Source organism: Tamandua tetradactyla, chromosome 19, assembly GCF_023851605.1.
Source record: "Tamandua tetradactyla isolate mTamTet1 chromosome 19, mTamTet1.pri, whole genome shotgun sequence".
NCBI lineage: Eukaryota > Metazoa > Chordata > Mammalia > Pilosa > Myrmecophagidae > Tamandua > Tamandua tetradactyla.
Genome location: NC_135345.1, coordinates 28,346,541 through 28,366,163, shown reverse-complemented (window position 1 = coordinate 28,366,163; position 19,623 = coordinate 28,346,541). Strand labels below are relative to the sequence as shown.

At 38.9% G+C, this 19,623-nt stretch overlaps 1 long non-coding RNA gene and 1 other non-coding gene across 9 annotated transcripts in view; both read right to left on the bottom strand.

The window, feature by feature from the left end:
- Window positions 1–19,623, bottom strand: part of LOC143663535 (uncharacterized) — a 550,609-nt gene that overhangs the window by 314,929 nt on the left and 216,057 nt on the right. Inside the window, exon 4 of one of the 8 annotated variants that reach the window (XR_013166001.1) lies at window positions 3,899–3,949. The exons of the other annotated variants lie outside the window; for them this stretch is intronic. This is a non-coding gene — a long non-coding RNA (uncharacterized LOC143663535). Of the gene's footprint in view, window positions 1–3,898; window positions 3,950–19,623 lie in introns of those variants that run through there. 8 annotated transcript variants of the gene reach the window in all.
- LOC143663781 (U5 spliceosomal RNA) lies at window positions 16,174–16,289 on the bottom strand. The gene has a single exon (XR_013166164.1). It is a non-coding gene; the product is annotated as a U5 spliceosomal RNA (small nuclear RNA).

The window sequence follows — 19,623 nt, the reverse complement described above, 5'->3', positions numbered from 1 at the left end:
ACCTTGGGCTGTTCTTTGTAGGAAGATTTTTGGTGATTGATTGAATCTCTGTACTTGTGATTGGTTTGTTGAGATATTCTATTTCTTCTTGAGTCTGTGTAGCTTATTCATATGTTTCTAGTAAGTTGTCCATTTCCTCTAAGTTCTCTAGTCTGTTAGTGTATGGTTGTTCATAGTATCCTCTTATGATTTTTTTTATTACTTCAGGGTCCATGGTAATGAGCTACCTCTCATTTCTAATTTTGTTTATTTGCATCCTCTCTCTTTTTTCCTGTATCAGCCTTGCTAGTGGCCCAATGATTTTATTAATTTTCTTAAAGAAACAAATTTTGGTTTTATTGATTCTTTCTATTGTTGCTTTGTTCTCCCATTAATCTAACTCTGCTTTAATTTTTGTTATTTCTCTTCTTCTATGTGCTTTGCAGTTAGTTTGCTGCTCTTTAGTTCCTCCAGGTGAGCAGTTAAGTCTAAAATTTTTGCTCTTTCTTCTTTTTTAATATAGACATTTCGGGCAATAAATTTCTCTCTTAGTACTGCTTTTGCCACATCCTATAAATTCTGATAAGTTATATTCTTCTTTTCATTCATTTCCACATGTTTACTAATTTCTCTAGCAAGTTCTTCTTTGACTCACTGGTTGTTTAAGAGAGTGCTATTTAATCTCCATATATTTGTTAATGTTCTTATTCTTTGGTGATTATTCATTTCCAGCTTTATTCCACTGTGATCAGATCAATTGCTTTCAATAATTTCAATGTTTTTAAATTTATAAAGGCCTGTTTTGTGCCCCAACATATGATCTATCCTGGAGAATGTTCCATGAGCACTGGAGAAGAATGTATAACCTGGTGTTTTGGGGTGTAACGACCTATACATGTCTGTTAGGTCATTTATCAAGTTGTTTAAATTCTCTATTTCTTTTTTGATCTTCTGTCTGGTTGTTCTATGTGTAGAAGAGAGTGGTATATCAAAATCTCCCACTATTGTTGTTGAAACATCTATCACTCCCTTCAGTTTTGCAAATGTATATCTCTTGTACTTTGAAGTCCCTTGATTGGGAACATAAACACTTATGATCGCTATTTCTTCTTGGTAAATTGTCCCTTTTATTACTAAATACAGTCCTTTTTTGTCTCCTATGACTTCTTTATATTTAAAGTCTATTTTGTCTGATATTAGTATGGTTAATCCTGCTTTCTTTTGTTTACAGGTTACATGGTATATCTTTTTTCATCCTTTCACTTTCAATCTATTTGTATCTTTGTGTCTAAGATGAGTCTCTTGTAAGCAGCATATTGATGGATCATATTTCTTAATCTATTCTGTCAATCTGTGTCTTTTAACTGGTAAATTTAGTCCATTAACATTCAAAATTACTATTATAAAGGTATTTCTTGAATTCACCATTTTATCCTTTGGATTTTGTCAGATCTATATATTCTCTTATCTGTTTCTATTTTCATGCTTTAAGTTGCCCTTACAGGTACTCTTCCATTCTATGCCCTCCTCCAGACCACCCTGTCCTGTTTTTTGTTTGTTTGTTTGTTTGTTTTTTGTTTTTTGTTTTCTTGTTTGCTTGTTTGTTTGTTTTTCAGCTGACAGAACTCCCTTTAGTATTTCTTATAAGGCTGGTCACTTGTTGACAAATTCTGTCAGCATATGTTTGTCTCTGAAAATTTTAATCTCTCCCTCACTTTGGAAGGACAACTTGGCTGGGTAAAGAATTCTTCTCTGAAAGTCTCTTTCAGGATCTTAAATATATTATACCACTGCTTTTTTTTGTCACCATAATGCCGGTTGTGTAGTCTGAACTCAGTCTTATGTGGCTTCCCTTCTGTGTAGTAAATTGTTTTTCTCTCTCTGCTTTCAGGATTTTCCGCTTCTCTTCAACGTTAGACGGACTGATTAGTATGTGTCTTGGGGAAGGCCTATCTAGATTTATTCCATTTGGAATTTTTGGGCTTCTTTGATTTATATATTTATGTCCTTTATTAGAGTTGGGAAGTTTCCCCCCATTTTATCTTCATGTAATCTTCCTAGCTCCTTACTCTTCTCTTCTCCTCTTGGCACACTGATGATTCTCATATTTCTGTGCTTTGTTTTGTCCATGATTTTCCTGAGATTCAATTCAAATTTTTCTATCTTTTTGCCATTTGCTCTTTTGTGTGTTTGAAATGGGCTGTCTTGTCCTGTAGTTTGCTTATTCTTTCTTCTGCCTCTTCAGATCTGCTGTTGTGTGTCTCTAGTATATTTTTATTTGGTCCACATCATCTTTAATCTCTGTGATATCTGCTATTTTTCATTTATTCTTTCAAATTCTTCTTTATACTCTTCTAGCATCTTCTTGATTTCAGTTATGTCATTAGCAAACCCACTGATTTTATTTAGTAGAGTTATATAAACATCTTTGATTAGTTGTTCCAAAGTCTTTCTGTCTCCTTTGGTGTTTTAATTTGGTTATTAAGCTGGGTTATATCTAACGGCATCTTCTTATGCTTTGTGACGTTCTGTTGATTTTGAAGCATGTAAATATCTTGATAGGGTTACTTTGGAAGTTGCCTACCTTCAGTGGATAGAGTTTTGGATTTGTGGGACAGGCGTGGAACTGAACGTGGGACATGGAACAGGGCACAACACTGCAGTGACAGTTTGTGGCACAGGTATAGAAATGAGTCCAAGGTGCTGTACTGGTGTCCCGGAGCATGGGGTATGGGGAGTGGGGCTGTGGAGGGGTGGTGTGGGGGCCATGAGTTAGGGTGCAGCGTGGACAGGACTTGGAGCACAGGAGCAGACTTGGGGGACATAGAGGTAGGGCACAGTGGGAAGTAGATTGGGGAAAGGGCTGTGCAGATGCCCAGGGCCTGGTGCACAGGCAAGATGTGGGTGGGCACATGGAGAGCGGGGATCTTGGGTATAAGGGTGTGAGGTTTGGGGTGCAGAGTTCAGGGTACAGGGAGGCAGGGTATCGGTACATCCTTGTGTTGGTAGAGGACCAGGAGGACTTGGATATGGATGCGTGCATGTGCAGGGCCAGGGTGCAGGTCATAGATATTGTGGGGCATGGTCGGGGTGCATGTGCATGTTTTGTGGGGTAGCAGGGCCCTCGTGTGTGTGTGCAGGTGTAGGGAGGTGGGAAGGGGTACCCACATATGCAAGGTGGGTGCTGTGTGCATGGCTGTACAATGGACACCTACTGGATGTTTGAGTGGGATGCTTGTCCTGGGGGGTGGGGCAAGGGTGTGTGTATCCACGGAGCAGTGTGGGGCTGGGGCAGGGCTGCACATGTGTATAGGGCAGGAGGGATGAGGTAGAGGGGTGAAGGGGGGCCGGGCACAGATGTGTGAGTGCCAGTGTGGGCAGGTATGGGTGTATGCGTGCATGGCTCCGGGAAAGCAGGACCATGGCACATGCATGTGCAGAGCAGGGGGACGGGGTTGTGAACCTGCGTGGGCTGGGGCAAGTGTGGCCCAGATGCATGGGTATGCGCTTATGCAGAACTGGAGGGAGCAGTGCTGGGTGCACCCATGAAAGAGACCAGGGTCAGGGTACAAGGGTCAAGGGTCTCGGCACCCACACAGATGTATGGGTGCCGAGACAGGCAGGGTGTGGGTATGTGTGTGCCTATGTGCCTATGCCCGTTCATGGGTTTGGGGGGCCTGGATTCTGATGTGTACTTGTGCAGAGCTGGGGTGGGGAGGACTTGGTGGGGTGGGGCATGATCGGGGTGCAGAGGATGGGGTTCGGGTGCATGGAAGGTGGAGGTCATTGGGGATCATTGGGTGGAGATGGTGCGTGAGGGTATAGCACATCCTAGTCTTCTCTCCCTGTCCATGCATTCTTAACAGCCCCAGGCCTCTGACTGAAAAGGGGTACATTAGGTTGTTTGCACTACTGGGTGCTCTTCAGTTCTCTCCTTCCCAAATCCTCAGCTTGTGCAACCAGGGCCTCCCTGTGTGGTATAGAAGAGTATTCCAGATCACATACACCCTGTAATCACTCTTTCAATCATTTTTCTGTCACTTCTCTAGCTGCTCTTATCCTATTTTGCCATCTTCCCCTACTTTTGTTTAAAAAGATGACTCCGGGTGTATGTGGAGAATTGACTGTTGCAAGTGGGAGTGGAAGCAGGGAGGCCAGGGAGGAATCTACTGCCCATGTGCAGGCCCATGACTGCAGTGGCTTGGGGCAGGGGCAGGGGCAGGCAGTGGAGGGTGAGAAGTTGCAGCTTGTGGCTTGATGCAGCAGACTTCTCTCTTCTCTCTGGTAAGGCTTTTGAAGGAAATGATGAATGTGATTTTACAACTGAAGGAAAGGCAGTCCTTGTTATAAAGTGGCATAGAATTGGGAAAATTTTTTGATGGAAGGCAGAATTTATAAGTAATTATTTGGATATTTAGCAGAGTATGGAAGGTGTGGTCTGGTCTCTCCTTGTTGCTTATAGTAAAATGCAGAAAGAAAGAGATAACTTGAGGACTGAAATTAAAAATTAACTAGCAATTGATGGTATAGAAAATTCTCAGCCTCTCAAGGTATTGTGCTCTGCCAAAGGCAGCCCTAGCAGGATACTCTTTGAGTTCCCTTTAAATAAGTCCACAAAGAATGGGGCTCCATAAACAACCATTTGCTAAAGAGATCATGCGTATGATTCATAGATCCAATCAACCATTTCAAAAGAAGTCAGTTTTAGAAAATCAGGATCTGTGGAAGATCCTTTTTTCTGATGAGATGAATCCCTTTAAATTGCATAGAAAACTGAGAATACTTTTTGAGAATTTTGTATGACAGAAACACTGCCCACCTGGACTGAAAGAATAGGGTTGGAGGACCCACTCTACAAGACATCAAGATAGTATAAGGCAATAGTAATTAAGGACAGTGTTGGTTTAGTAACATATAGAGTCTCAAAAAATGGGACAGAATGGAGACCCAGAAATATAGTCAACTGATCTTTAACAAAGAAACAAAGGCAAGTCAGTAGAGAATGGACAGGGTTTACAACAAATGGCCCCACCACAGATTCAAATTCCATAGGCAAAAAGTTAACCCAGACAGTGACCTTACATGTTTTGCAAAACTTAACTCAAAATGGATCATAGGTGAAAATGTAAAGCAGAACTATAGAATGTCTACAAGGAAATGTTTGAGAAAATCTAGGTGATCTTGGGTTTGGTCATGGACTCTTAAATACACAATCAAAAGCAGGAGAAATGGCATATTCTACTGCTGGAGCAGAAAATATGCATTATGAGCGTGGTATGCATTTTAGTGTGAGAAAATATGGAAGTGCTAAAAAATATGGAAAAAGAATTTTGATGACGACATGTCAAAAGACCCCAAAGGTCAACTGAAAGAACACCCAATGGCCAATGTTAGAACAATGAAAGTAAAAAAATAGATAAAGACATGCTGGATTATACCCTGAAATATTAAATTTATAACCATGAGAACATACTGATATACACAAATAACCTGATAAATAAATGACTGCATAAGAAGAGACAAATCTACCATGCAGAAGATTTCCAAGCAAGTTATATAGATACTCCACACAAAAATGGGATAACATCACTACCTACTCCCTAAAGGTGGACTATGCTTAGCAAATTCCTTCCAAAGAGTACAGTATGGAAAATGAAGGGAGGTAAAAGTAACTTTACAGTAGAAAAACTGAGAAACATCACTTCAGTCAGGTGTCCATGGTCAATACCAACAGTCTTAAATCATATTGACAGTATGTGCCCTTGAAATGATATGATGAAAATGCATTTTTCTCTCTGATATGCCTACCCAAAATCCATAAATGTAGTCTATTAATGAGAAAACAAAAAGACAAATTTAAATAGAAGCTATATTATAATATACCTGATCAGTATCTCTCAAGATTATCAGACATCAAAGACTAACAAAAGTCTGAGAAAATGCCACAGCCTAGAGTAGCCTAAGAAGATATAACAACTAAATGCAATGTAGTATCTTGGATGAGATCTTGGAACAGAAAAAGGTCATTAAGTAAAAACTAAGGAAAACTGACTAAACTATCAACTTTAGTTAATAATAATATGTCGCTATTGGTTCAATAATTTTACCAACTATAGCATCCTAATGTAAGATATTGATAATAAGATTAACTGTTGGGGAGGAGCATATGAGAACTCTGTACTATTGCTTAATTTTTCTGTAAATCTAAAACTGTCCTAATAAACAGACTTTAATAAATAAAAATGAATAGAGTATGAATAAAGTTGTTGGAAAGATTTTTATTTTGTTATTGCATTGTTTAGTTAACATTGTCAGTATTACTTCAATGGTTATTTAATTTAGAGGGGAGCAAGTTAGGGTTTTAAAATGTGTATATTTTGCATATCAGTATTCCTCATGAAGGTCTCTGTGTTAGTTAGTCAGGGTTCTCTAGAGAAACAGAACCAACTGGAGAGATCTGTAAATTTGAGATTCTAAAGGTGTCTCATGCAACCATGGGAAACGAAGAGTCCAAAATTCAGAGGGCAAGATGTGAATCTGGTGGCTTCAATGAAGCACATGGATGAAATTCACAGGAGAGACTTGCTGGTGGAAAAAGTGCTGAAAGAGTCTCTCTTCTTCCATAAAAACAAACAAACAAACAAAAAACCTTCAACTGACTGGATTACCTGATTGTGGGAAAGGCACTTTAGTTGATCGCAGATGTAATCAGCCAGAGATGTAATCAAATGACTTATGATTTAATCAGCCAGTCATGATATATCCTTGTAGTAATGGTCAGGCCAGTGCTTGCCTGACCAGACAACTGACTATAATCATTATATCAAGTTGCCATCAGAATCTAACCATCACAGTCCACCCCTTGTCAACTTGGCAGCTATACACATCACCTTGAAACACACTTAATTTCAATTGGAATGCAATAACAGACATATATTTCACTTAAAAATACTCAACTGTCTCTAATACAACCAGAAATACACTACATCTCTCCAGAGTAGGGTGCAAGTCCTTAGGTAACTGTGCTGGTTTGAAAGGATGTATGTACCCTAATAAAGCCATGTTTTAATCCTAATTCCATTTTGTAAAGGCAGCTGTTTCTTCTAATTCCTATTCAGTATTGTATGTTTGAAACTGCAATCAGATCATCACCCTGGAGATGTGATTTAATCAAGAGTGGTTGTTAAACTGGATTAAGCGAAGGTGTGTCTCCACCCATTTGGGTGGGTCTTGATTAGTTTACTGGAATCCAATAAAAGAGAAAACATTTTGGAGAAAGAGAGAGATTCTGAGAGAGCAGAGAATGACATAGCCATGAGAAGCAGAGAGTCTACCAGCCAGCGACTTGGGGAGATGAAGAAGGGTAATGCCTCCCGGGGAGCTTCATGAAATAGGAAGCAAGGAGAGAAAACTAGCAGATGATGCCATGCTCGCCATGTGCCTTTCCACATGAGAGAGAAGCCCTGACTGTGTTTGCCATGTGCCTTCTCACTTGAGAGAGAGACCCTAAACTTCAGCGACCTTCTTGAACCAAGATATCTTTCCATGGATGCCTTTAATTGGACATTTCTATAGACTTACTTTAATAGGAACATTTTCTCAGCCTTAGAACTGTAAACTAGCAACTTATTAAATTCCCCTATCTAAAAGTATATTTAAAATATATCATTTCTGGTATATTGCATTCTGGCAGCTAGCAAACTAGAACAATAGCATTCACTCTTAAACTTTTATCCTATGACTTAAATATTACAACATGAACAATAAAAACTTTTGCCATATGACAAGAGGAAAATAAGATATTTGCTTATATACAAATACACACATATTCATAATAAAACAGGGAAGAAATATTCATACAATCACAGTCTTCATTTCTGTAATTGGTCATGTGGTCATAGTTCATATTTATTACTGCTTCTTCTACTACACATTGCATGTTCCCATTACCCTCAGCAAGTACTTCAACTGGCCATGGTTCTTTGCAAGGTAGGGTGACCCAGATCTTCATTTCTGAAGTTTCTGGGCCATTGATAGTCCTACCTGGATTGGGTTGTTGCAGTTTACCATTGACTTTTATCATGGGGTATGTTTATACTAAGAGATGCCTGAGGGGTTCTCCTTTATTCCAGGAAACCTCTTCTTTACATCCATTGTGTAGTTACAATCTTATTTCTATTTGATAGTCACGATCAATCACCCCAGATAGAACAACAGTCCTCTTTCATACCTGTTGATCCCCTTCATACCTGTTGATTCAGCGGCATGAGAAGACCAATGTGCCCAGATGGCAGTTTTAATTTCTAGTTAGTTGGAATAATAGTTCTGTATCCTGGAAGGAGCCCTCCTCCTTTCAGAACTAAGACCTATAGACCAGCAAAGCTTAGAGTTTCAGGGACAGGAAGCAAAATTTTCCTAGTGCATCACTAGGGGTGATAGTAAGTAGTGCCACTTCCATTTCCACTCCTTGATTCCTGGACCCGTGAGTCTTGGCTATGGGAGAAACAGCACCATAGACTGGATGCTAATTCAGGGCATACAAAGCATCCAGGAGAACACTGCCCCAGCCCTGCAAGGCATTGCCACCTAGTTGGCACCTTAAATGTGTCTTCAAAAGGCCATTCCACCATTCTATCAAACCAGCTGCCTCTGGGAACATGATATGACCAGAGAATTCCATGGGCATGTACCCATTCCATACATCATTTGTTTTGAAGTGGGTTCCTTGATCAGAAGCAATGTTGTGTAAGCCCACATATGGTAGTTTTTGTGGAAGCATTGCATATAGGAAGTGAAAACCCATATCTGGAGTATATGACTATTCCAGTTAGAACAAATCACTGCCCCTTCCATGATGGAAGTGATCCAATATAATCAAGCTCCATCAGGTATCAGGCTGATTACCTTTAGGAATATTACCATATCAGGGACTAAGCATGGGTCTCTGATGCTGGTTGATTGGGCACTCAGAAATGGCCATAGATAGGTCGGCCTTGGTGAGTGGAAATCCATGTTGCCGAGCCCATGCATAACTTCCATCCTTACCACTATGCCCACTATGCTCATGAGCCCATTGGGCAATGGTAGGATTGGTATAGGAATGAGGATGATTTGTATCTGCAGGACAGATCATCTTATCCATTTTATTAAAACCTTCCTCTGCAGAAGTCACTCTTTGGTGACCATTCACCTGGGACACAAATATCTCAAGTTCTTTGCCCACTCAGAAAGGTCTATTTACACACCTCTTCCTCAGACCTCTTTGTCACCAATTTTCCAATCATGCTCCTTCCAAGTTCCTGACCATCCAAACCATTAACAGCCCATCAGTCAGTATACAAAATGCACATCTGGCCAGTTCTCCTTCCAAGCAAAATGTACAACCAGGTGCACTGCTTGAAGTTCCCCTGACTGGGAGGATTTCCCCTCACCATTGTCCTTTTTTTTTTTTTTTTCTTGCATGGGCAGGCACCGGGCAAGGGACCCAGGTCTCAGGCATGGCAGACAGCGAGAACTCTGCCTGTGGAGCTCCCATGGCCTGTCCAACACTATCCTTTAAAGACATCCCAGAATGGGGTGGTAGTGCTGCAGCTGTCTACTTCAAGGTGGTCCCTGCATATCATGCAGAACTATCTGTAAACCAAGTCTGAGTTTTCTCTTCCTCGTTCAGCTGACTGTAAGGAACTCCCAAGAGGCCATAGCTCTTATCTGGGAAAGATAAGGTAATGTGGCAGGAGTGGGAGCCATGAGAATTTGGGCCACTTCCTCATGTAAAACTTACTTGTGACTTCAGGATCTGCTCAAGCCCATTCTCTAATATGCCATTTCCATTTTATGAAGGGTGCTGCTGTGCATGCCCAACTTTATGGGTTGGTGGGTCAGACAACACCCAGCTCATGATGGGCAACTCAGGTCACATAGTAATGTTGTGGCCCATTGTTAAGCCTTCAGGGTCTATTAAGGCCTAGTAGTAGTCTAAAAGCTGTTTCTCAAAAGGAAAATAGTTCTCTGCAGCAGATGGTAAGGCTCTGCTCCAAAATCCTAAGGGTTGTATTGTGATTCTCTTATAAGGGCCTGAAAAGGTTCCAGATAGCATCCCTATTTGCCCCCACACTTCCAGCACCATTGGATCTGCTTGATTATATTGCTCAAGTGGCAGAGTAGCTTGCACAGCAGGATGGACTTGTAGCAGAGCCCCCTCTCGTTCCGGTCTGCACTCAAAACTAGCAGCTTTTATGGTCACTTGGCAAATGGGCTGGAGTAGCACACCCAAATGAGGAATATGTTGCCTCCCAAATGCAAAGAGGCATCTAGATGTTGTACCTCTTCTTTGGTCATAGGAGAGGCCAGAAGAAACAGCTTATCCTTCACCTCAGAAGAGATATCTTGACATGCCATACTACTGGACACCTAGAAATGTCACTGAGGTGGAGTGCTCCCAATTTTTGTTGCATTTATCTCCCATCCCCTGACAGGGAAATGCCTTACCATTAAGTCTAGAGTAGATGCTACCTCTTGCTCACTACATCCAATCAGCATGATATCATCAGTATAATGGATCAGTGTGGTGCCTTGTGGGAGGGAGAATGATCAAGGTCCCATAGACAAGACTGTGACAGAGGGCCGGAGAGTTGATATACCCATGAGGCAGGACAGTGAAGGTATATTGCTGGCCTTACCCGCTGAATACATACTGTTTCTGGTGATTCTTACTGTCAGCTGTTGAATAAAAAGCATTTGCCAGATCAATAGCTGCATTCCAGGTACCTGAGGATGTACTGCTTTGCTCAAGCAATGAAAGCATCTGGAACCACAGCTGCCATTGGAGTCACCACCTGGTTAAGTTTACAATAATCTACTATTATCCTCCAAGTCAAAATAGGAGAGTTGAATGGGAATGCGGTGGGAGTCACAAACCCCGTATCTCTCAAGTCCTTAAAAGTAGCACTTGGACAGGTCATGGTGGCTCAGCTGGCAAATTTCTTGTCTGCCATGCTGGAGACTCAGGTTCAGTTCCTGGTGCCTGCCCATGCCAAAAAAAAAAAAAAAAATAGTAACACTAATCTCTGCAAAACCTTCACGAATCCAGTATTGCTTCTGGTTCACAATTTTGTTAGGTAGGGGCAGTTCCAGTGCCTTCACTTGGCTTTTCCTACCATAATAGCCCTCACTCCATGAGGCAGAGAACCAATGTGGGGATTCTGCTAAATTGCTGAATATGTTGATTCCAATTATGTATTCCAGAACTGGGGAAATGACTACAGAATGAGTCCCGGGACCCACTGGACCCACTGTGAGATGAACCTGAGCTAAAATTCCATAGATCACCTGATTTGTGTAAGTCTCTATTCTGACTGGTGGACCAGAGTGATGTTTTGGGTCTCCTGGAATTAGTGTCACTGCTAAGACAGTGTCTAATAATTCCTGTAATATCTGATCATTTCTATTTCCCACTGCACTGTCACATTGATAAAAAGCATTAAGTGTCCTTGGGGACAGCTGGAAAGTTAACAGTGTAAATTTTGGGCAGTGCAAAAGGGTCCTTCCCCAAAGATACCTGGCCTTCCCCTCATTCAATAGTTCTGGGTCTGTAAACTGTCTCGTGTCTGGGAATTGATTAAGGGGTCATGACTCTCTCTTTCTGTAATTCAAGTTAGAGACTTCTGTTTACTTAACCTAGAATTTTCTGCTTATACAGCTCAAATAAGAATTTAACAGACTGCACATCTATTTTACTTCTAGGTATACCATGATCTACTAACCAATGCCACAAGTCTCAGTGCGTCCTGACTGCTGCATTGAGCCTGCTGCCCATTATGATGGCCACACCCATCTTTTCTATGGTGATTAACTGTCACCACATGTTTTTGGCAAACTCAGGATCTGATTATCCCCATTCTGTTTAAGGATTCCAGCTCAGCAGTTCCCACAGTAATATCTGACCTATAGAGAAGAGTGATTACAGACCTATTCAGGATGACTGAGCTAGACCCACAAATTTATTTCTCAAGGGTTAGTGAAAGATGTGTCCTCTGGAAATTTTGGGGGTGTGTGAGCAAGTCTTCCATGATAAATCCACTCTAACATTCTGATCTCTCTAAGCTTCTGGATCCCCTCAAATAAATTATACCAGGACAGTTCTGGCTTTTTAACCTTAGGTAATGTCAGCCACCTTTGGATCCATGTTTTAGCCAACCATCCAAACTGTTAATGCCCTTTCTAACTCCTTGAGCTACAAACACTGAATGAAGAATCTCTGCTTAAGTGGGCTCATTTAAATAAATTCAGCTTGATCAAATTATTCCACAATCTTAATATCCATTCCCACTCATATTCCCCTGATTTCTGTATATACAGATCGGAAAATTTATACAGTTCTTTCATAGTATAGCATAGCCCCCTCATGGGTCATTCTTTGTACCTCACCTTCTAGAGCTTTTTGGGACTTTAGTCTAGTTATGGGTCTTGAAGAAAAGAGGGGTTTTGGGGCTGGGTCATGAAAACAAATAAGAGTCTTTCAGTCCATTTACTTCAGTGCATTCCATGGCAGTTCCATCTGATGAAACAGGATTATTCGCTCCAGATGAGGTGTAATGGTTGTTTTCCCAAGGGAGGTGGTAACAAAGTTGGCAGTCAGTGAAGGGTTAATCTCAGTAGGTGGAGGTTGAATAGAAGACTCCTCTGGGGAGACTGGAGACCAAAAAGCTGTTCCCTCAAGGAAGGCTGGAGGTCCGGAAGTTCTTTCATCAAGCAGCCCTTTACAGATCTATCTGGCAAAGCCTCCGCAGATTTCAGGTATCCTATCCCCCCATCGCTATCATTATCAAGTTATTTATCACCATCCCACGTTTCCAATCAAAGCCCTTACTTTAGCAGCAGACACTCTGCAAGGTTGAGATTTTAGTTTACGTTGTAAATCTACTACTCACATAATGAGGCTTTGTGTCTGGTTTTCAGAGATCTCAAGTCTGCGATAACAGGAAATAAGATTTTCTTTCAGAGCACACATGGAAACTTTTACATCATTCATATGATGCTAAAGTTTGAAATTTGAAGCCTTCAGCTCATCCTTTTCCCTCATCACTATATCCAGCTTATCTAACAACAACCAGTCAACATTATTATACCTCTTAATTCCATAAAACTCCATAAATATGTCAAAAATATTATCACCCAGAGCCTTGACTTGTGTAAGCATACAATTAGCAGAATCTAATGGTGATATTTTGAGTTCCCTTTTATCAATTCACCCCATGGACTGTCAGTGCCTTCTTGTTATTGGAAACAGAGTCATTAGTGACTCTGAATCTAGTCAGAGCAGAAAACCTATTGTAAAAACCTATTTTTAAGATTCTGTCTCTCAAGAGCCACTCCTAGTATCAAGCTGTATTAGTCAGGGTTCTCCAGAGAAACAGAACCAACAGGAGAGATCTGTAAATATGAGATTTATAAATGTGTCTTATGCAACCATGAGAGTGGAAGAGTCCAAAATCCAGAGAGCACGCTGTGAAGCCAGCAGCTCCAATGAAGGGTCTGGACAAACTCCATAGGAGAAGCTACCTGGTTGAAGAAGCACTGAAAGAGTCTCTCTTCTTTCTTAAAAGCCTTTAACTGATTGGATAATCTAACTGTGGGAGACAGGCCTTTTATTGATCACAGATGTAATCAGTCACAGATGCAATCAACTGACCGATGATTTAATCAACCAGCCATGAAATATCCTTGCAGCAATGGTCAGACCAGTGCTTGCCTCACCAGATACCTGGGCATAATCATTTGGCCAAGTTGACACCAGAACCTAACCATCACAATCTTCATATTATTTAAATTTAATGTCTTTCAGATTTGTAATATTGAATGTTTTACATGCCATTTTATTAAGACATGTCCACTGTGTGCTCTCAAACATAAATAAAGCATGATAAAGACTATTCCTTAAAATATACTTGTATGTATACCTCAGATATCATTTTGAATTTTGTACCTCTAGGGCCTTTTTTTTTCTAGTGTAAATACACTTTACATACATACACTTTACATGAATATGCTCTAATTTTAAAAAAAGGAAGATGCTTACAACATGCATATATTAGTATAGAATATAATCAGTAAAGACAAACACAATTAGATGTTTAAAGTAATGGAAAAGTCTGGTCTGAGTTCCCTTGTATTCTATTTTACTCTCACCCTTAAAATCACAGGTTGCAAACTGAATCATTCCATTATCAAGTAACATCTAAAGACAAATTTCCTGAAGGCAAAAATGACTTGTAAATCATTCCCAGGCCAAACTGCAACTAAGCAACTCACCAGTGAGCAGGAAACACACTGATGAAGGCTAAGGAAACATGGAGGTTTTCTCTCACCAAAGTCCAGTTGGAAAACAGTGCTAAGAATGTTACAAGTGTAAAGCAACAGCAATAAAATGCTCATAAGCAAAGCCAGGTTCACCAAATAATTTCACAAAAGGTTTCTTCCCTGCAGTTTGGCTTTCTAAGAGGATTTGTTTCATATTTGACGTGAGGATTTCAAAGGACGTTAACATTTTTATAAACTCTGCTTAAGTAATATACAGGAGTATTGCCACAGCTTCCTCATGTGACAATTGCCTTGACTCTAAGCTCTTTAAGGGATGGACTCATCTTCCACTCATCACACTTAATCCTCCCTGTCTCCACTTCGCATCAGCACAGCCTTACCTCTTTTTGCTGATCCTTTCTTTGTCCTGACCTTCTCTGGACACAAAGAGGCCAAAACGGTCAGAGGGCAGCTGTAGCTTGTTGGTGCAAGGGGACCTTTTTTATACTTCTTTTTGCTTTAGGTTCACTCAGTTTATTTCAAACTTAAATAGAAATTTTGTACAAATTTACCATCAACTCACTATTCCCTATCCCCTATACAACCCTTACAATCTATATTTTAGATTCTATGAGTTTACTTATTCTAATTTCATTTCACTGAGATTATACTATATTTGCCATTTTGTGAATGGCTTATTTTACTCAACATAATATCTTCAAGGTTATCCAAGCTGTCACATGAACCAGAACTTTATTCCTTTTTAATGCTGGATAATATTCCATTGTATGTTTATACCATATTTGGTTTATACACTCACCAGTTGATGGATGTTTGGGTTACTTCCATCTTTGGGTAATTGTGAATAATATTGCTATGGACATCAGTGCCCAAATATTTGAACCCCTGCTCTCAATTGTTTTGGATATAAATTTTAGCAATGGGATTGACGGTCATATGGTCAATGTTCTGAGGAACCGCTAAATGGCCTCCTACCCTGGTTGCAAGGAGGACCTTTTCTGCATGGAACTTGGCATGAGTGCTGCCCCCTCAGAGCCAAGAGTCATGGAAACAAGGGACACAGAAACTTCGAGTGGATCATTGTGATGTGGACTGGTAAGTGGAGCTATTCCTGAGTCTAACTTTTGGTTCAGTACCTATGTCTTCTACCTGGGGATCGGAGCACCATTTAGAAGTTTCTGAATTAGTGTGTATGCTGCAACCTGGAGAGAGGCAATTCCTATTCAGACTATGGTCTCTGAGTTGGTGCTTCAATTGGCCTTTCACAAGCCAACCCAACATCCCAACATTTCTATATAGTGTGGTAAGTGAACAAACCCCCACCCATACTTCTTTCATATGTGGCTGAGGGTGTCTTTGTGATGTTAGAAACTGATAAAAAATGTTGTTTGTTAGGTACTAGTGCTTGCTGAAAGATGATTGTCTTGATAAAGCTATTTGCTACTACACGAATAATATTATGATGCTATGGGCAACTTACTAAATATTGGTTGCTAACTCTTTTAAAAAGTCTTACTGCCTTAAAATAGTAATGGTTTCCCATTTTCTGAAGAAAAAAATATAACTATTTGTACTCATGTAATAGTTGCAGTTTCTGCTTTACTTACTGCTCTTATAGAATAGATCCACTTTGCCTGCAAGAAAGATACTTTTTTGCTTTCATAACAGCAAACTTTCATACTGACCAGACTGTAAAAAAGCATAAATACTTTAAATACAATGCCACAAATATCTATTAAATAGCTAAACTATATGTGGTGAGTCCATTTAGGTCATTCAAGCAAATTGGTCAGCTCATTTAAAGTCCATTGATAGTTTCAGTTCATGAGAGAAATCAGGGCATGCTCTTTTTTTTTACTTTTTCACTGTTTTGTTAGCCTTGCCTGAACAAGGGCTTAAAAAATTGGTTTAAGACTGAGAGTTGTTTCTCTCCACGGAAATCTTTAGTGAAAGGTGAAAGATTTATACGATCTGAAGAGAAACCAGAGTATAGCATGCTCTTTTCAAATTGTTTTCCTAGATGGCTTTTATAGACCAAAACCAATTTGGCACATACAATTTAAAAAAAAAAAAGAAAAGAAATGCATTCCACTCAGAATTTTGCAGTCAAAACTTAATTTTCAGTAAATACATTTATAAAATATACTGTGATATTCTTATGAATTACTGTTATCCTTTAGGCCAATTTGTCAAAGAAGAAAAATTCTCACCTTTAGAAGGTGTATGTGTAATTTTATGGAGAAATCAGAGATGAATTTGAAATAGGATTTTTTTTCAGTCTCCTCATTACAGTGTGATCTGCCAGTCATAGGAAATAGATCTATGTTAACCAAATGAGGTGAGCAGTTAATGTAAAACACTTTTAATGATGCTATGTGCAGAATATAGAATATATTCTAGGCTTTCCACAAGAATACTAGCATAGAGAATTTTAGCCTTTTCTTTCAATATATATTATATGCTACCTGCATAGTTTTCTGAACTTTTACATTTGCAATAAAACATTAATTATATATTCCAGAGTTTATTTTAATAGTCTCAAGGTAACCATCATGAAAATTGTCAAAGGTAAGTATATACTTTGTTGTTTCTGTGGCTATGTTTAATTTTTTGTAAGTAATTTAAAATGTTTCTCAACTCTAAAACTTTGTGTATGTGTGTGTACATGTGTGTATATATGGCTTAATTGCTAGCTCTCCCTTCTTGGAAATTTACCAGTTTCAGTTAAACTGTAAAGAAAAATGTGTTTCTAAAAGGAAGGTATGTGGCAATGATGTCATGTACAAACATAAATATAAAAATTATCATTAGAGCTATATAGTTAAAATTATAGAATTTTAAATTTCCAGTGTTTTCCATTATATTATAATAACCATATATAATAGATATTATTATTATCATTATCATCATCTCTATTTTATCATTGATAAAGCATTCTTAGAGAAGGTAAGTTACAAAAAAGTTCACTACTGACATCTGATAAAGCAAAATAAACAGCTAGTTTTCCAACTTCAAAATCATAAAATATTCTCTTGGCAAAATAAATGAAATAAATATATGAAGAATCATTTTTACTTCCAATGACATAGGGCCATATTTTTAGGGCTTTTTGCATATTTACATGTTTGTTGTAGTGGGAGAAAGTTAGGGAGAGGTACATACATAACAAAATTACTGAGAGTCATTAATTCTATATGATACATTTAGAAGAGACAATCAAACCTTAGAGGTCTAGAAATTGTGGCATATAAGTTATGATTAAAGAAATCAAATGAGCTTAGTTTAGGGAAGATTAGGGTAGATATGGTAATGTGGATAGTTGATAGAATGTCAAAGCAAAGAATTACTATACTTCTCAAAGAGGCAAAACTTGAACAACTAGATGGAAATTACCTAGTAAGCTATGTCCCAAAATAAAAACAGATAATTGGAAGAATCTGACAATAGTGTTGTCTTCCCCAAGGTGGATTCTATAACAGAAAATTTTCCAAGCTAAAACTGCATGACGCTCTGGTAGAGATTTTGTTAAAAGAAAAAAAAGATTCCTACAGTAAACAGAAGATTGGATTTGGGGGCTACTATTGGATTTCCCACTGAAATTAGAATCACAGATTTTACATACAAGAAAGCTTTGGATAATGCACTTGAGCTTCTCCCATTTAAAGATGAGAAACTAAGACCAAAAAGTTAATTCACCTGCTTAATATCATGAAGCTGGATTATTGTTAGTATAATTATTAATAAATCATTGAACTGAAACAAAAGACAAGAATTCTCAACTAATTCGATAAACAATCCAATGATTGCCCAGTTACTTTAATAATCTTCAGGAAAACAAGCTTTTTATTGCAATGCTTTTTGCCAGTATTATATGGCATTTACTGAGAAACTGATGGAAATAAGAAGTAATTACCTCAATTTATACTATCCCCTTGGCAAAGATTTATTTATATTTGTTATGGCTCATTTAGTTGAATCTGTAACACACACCAAACCTAACAGTAAAGAGGAGGGTTGCCAGTATGACTTAGAGTCCAATAAACATGAGAAACATAACTGCGACCATGCAGAGACCAATTTATCAGTTCTTGAAGATCCCTTGTTTGAAAACACTCATGAGATGGAGCTATGAAGAGGACATAAATATACTCATTCATCCCATAATTAATTAATTTTCTCATCAAATATTTATTGACCCCCTACTATGTATGAGACATTTTTCTCTTTCTATTTTTGCATATTTATGTTAATTTAGTGAGATTTAGGACATTTCTTGATCCCTAATCAATTTATGTCAATGGCAAGATAAAGAGGAACACATTTTCTCTACTCTAAAATCCATGTTACTAGATTTCAAAGGGAAATCCTAACCAAACAGTAAATTTTTGAAAGACTTAATCCACACTCTAAATATTTCCATACTAGTTACATAAGCAGCAATTACCAATGTCTCAGCATACTCTGGGTTTTTCAGATTCAATATATTTATTTATAGAGACATAAAACAGTAAGAAACGTGATTTTGATTGTCAGTGTTCTAGTTTGCTAGCTGCTGGAAGGCAATATACCAGAAACGGAATGGCTTTTAAAAAGGGGAATTTAATCAGTTGCTAGTTTATAGTTCTAAGGCCGAGAAAATGTCCCAGTTAAAACAAGTCTAAAGAAATGTCCAATCAAAGGCATCTAGGGAAAGATACCTTGGTTCAAGAAGGCCGAGGAAGTTCAGGGTTTCTCTCTCAAGTGAGAAGGCACACGGCGAACACAGTCAGGGTTTCTCTCTCAGCTGGAAGGGCACATGGCAAACACGGCATCATCTGCTAGCTTTCTCTCCTGGCTTCCTATTTCATGAAGCTCCCCGGGAGGCATTTTCTTTCTTCATCTCCAATGGACTCTCCGCTTCGTGGTGCTGCAGCATTCTCTGCTCTCTCTGAATCTCTCTCAATCTCTCTGAATCTCTCATTCTCCAAAATGTTTCCTCTTTTATAGGACTTCAGAAACTAATACCCACTCAAATGGGTGGAGACATGTCATCCTCTAATCCAGTTTAACAACCATTCTTAACTAAATCACATCAACCAGCGAGATGATCTCATTACAGTTTCAAACATACAGTATTGAATAGGGATTATTCTACCTTTAAGAAATGGGATTTATCTTAAAACATGGCTTTTCTTAGGGGGCATACTTTCTTTCAAACCAGCACAGTCAGCAAAATAATAAATCAACATCTACTAAATCTGTGTTTGGTTTGAAATCCTATACTGGACAATACCATATAAAACATTCCACTTAATTCTCACTACAATAACAAGAGAGATATTGGCA